Source organism: Eriocheir sinensis, chromosome 11 (assembly GCF_024679095.1).
Source record: "Eriocheir sinensis breed Jianghai 21 chromosome 11, ASM2467909v1, whole genome shotgun sequence".
Taxonomy (NCBI): Eukaryota; Metazoa; Arthropoda; class Malacostraca; order Decapoda; family Varunidae; genus Eriocheir; species Eriocheir sinensis.
Genome location: NC_066519.1, coordinates 4059715 through 4062100, shown reverse-complemented (window position 1 = coordinate 4062100; position 2386 = coordinate 4059715).

Here is a 2386-nt window from a genome sequence, read left to right as displayed (position 1 = left end):
TACAACGGGGGACATAAAGCATATAGGAGTGACCTCTAGTGTCTCTATAGCGATTTCTCGTCAGCAAATGATTAAGATTAGGACAAAGTCCTTTTAAAATTTTAAACAACTTAGTAAGACCAGCTCTGATCAGGCTGCCTTTGATCGTGCAGAGACTCAGTTGCGCAAGACGATCCCTATAAGGTACGTCACAGAACCCAATGATTTTCTTAGTCCACCTTATCTGAACAGCTTCTAGTAGTCTTACATCACCCATATATCCAGAAAACCACACCACAGAAGCGTAGTCGAGGATTGACCTGACATGTAAAATAAAAACCTCTCATAAAATCTGGAAATCGACAAATAGTTCCCTTAAGAATACTGTAGCTTATGCCACTAGCTTTGCCTGCAATCTCTCTCACATGAAGATGGAGCTTGAGAGAAGAATCAGTCCTGACCCCAAGATCTTTGTGGTTGTCAACATCTAAAATAGGTTGCTCACCAATGAAGTAGGCCTACTACAAGAGAACAGGTGCATCTTGGAAACTTCTACAAAAGTTCATTCAGACACATTTGCCAATTGAAAAAGACAAACCCCAAGATCTACTTGGGTTGAAGAGTAGGTTAATATCTCTCTGCAGATGAAGATGGGAAATGAAATGGTCAGATTTCGATATTACCGAGGCTAAAAATAACTTGAGGTAATCAGCAAAGAGACAAAATTTGCATTTTAAACCAGAAACAACATGATTGATATAAATAAGAAATAGCAAGGGACCAATCGCTGAACCCTGTGTGACACCGCTACCAACCTCAACTTGATAACTCTCACAGCCATGATCAACCACTTTCATTTCCCTCCTAGTCAAGTAATCACTCAGCCACCCCAGCAAACAGCCTTCAACTCCAATACTAGCTAACATCATAAGTAATAGTCTATGGTTAACAACATCAAGTGCCTTTTTAAAGTAAAACAATATACCTTCCACTGGGGGTGACTAATAGAAGGGGCACATCTTTTTAAAAGACTGAGGGAATACCATCATGGCCAGAACAAGCAGAAGGTTTTAAATGAGCTAAAATATTCTCTATTTAAAAAATGTCAAAGCTAGAGACATTGAATATAAATTTATTATCACACTGCTGTAAAAGATCCCAAGGCGTGTCTCGGCCCGTATTCTGGGACGCCTTGGGCTCTCACGGCAGTTGCTTCCCAAGGCCACGAAGGAGGCTGGTCGGTTTCTCCTGAGTGTTTTCTTCACGTTCATGGTGCAGAAGCCTCGTCCAACTATCACTATGCTCATAACACTACCTATGGAAGTACTAACACAACCTCCACCAAATCCTTACGAAATGTGTGTGTGTGTGTGTGTGTGTGTGTGTGTGTGTGTGTGTGTGTGTGTGTGTGTAATGTAGCACAGCCTGATCACGAGTTGGACTCGCTTTCGCTAGCAGGTACTCTGACGACGCGAGCAAGTGCTCATTATTGTCGATCTCTGGGTACTGCCAGGACCTCACACATCACACACCCCATCCCCCTTGGTCAAGGGAAGACAGTAACCATTCCTAGTCAACGGAAAGAATCAGGCCTGAGCAGAGCTCGAACTGCCGTCTGTTTGGCCGCGAAACATTGCAGAGCGGCGCTCTAGCCAGTTGAGATACCGGGGCAGTGTGTGTGTGTGTGTGTGTGTGTGTGTGTGTGTGTGTGTGTAAGCCCCGCAGGGTCTGAGAATATGGGCCCAAGATTCACATGAACTTGCCTTTGATGAAACGAATTATGTGTCAAAAACTGTTTTGGACAATAAACTTCCCTCAAGGCGAGAATTTATGTCCTTAGCGTTTTAGAGGGTACAGAGGAGCCTCGGAACCTTGGCGAGAACGAGGAACACGTAAATAAATGTACAGTTCAGCTAAAGAGTGACGATGGTTGTTCATATACTTCCCTACTCACTCACTCACTCACTCACTAACCCACTCACTCATTACTTCCTTCCTTCCTTCATTCATCCATTCCTCCCTCTCTCCCTCCCTCACTCACTTTCACTCAGTGATCTTAATAATTCGCTTACTAACTCACCTATTTAACTAATTACTCGTTTACTCTCTCTCTCTCTCTCTCTCTCTCTCTCTCTCTCTCTCTCTCTCTCTCTCTCTCTCTCTCTCTCTCATCGATGACGGAAAGGTACTTTTGGTGTACATTCTGCGAGGAGTCATTCTCGTCTCCTATTGGTCCGTCTGTCAGCAATCACAGAGCCCCGTCACCCTAGATCTGGCCCTCCCCTTTCCTTCCTTTACTCCCTTTCCTTCCTCTTTCCTCTCTCTTCTCTCCTCCCTCTTCTCTCATTCCTCTCTCTCTCTCTCTCTCTCTCTCTCTCTCTCTCTCTCTCTCTCTCTCTCTCTCTCT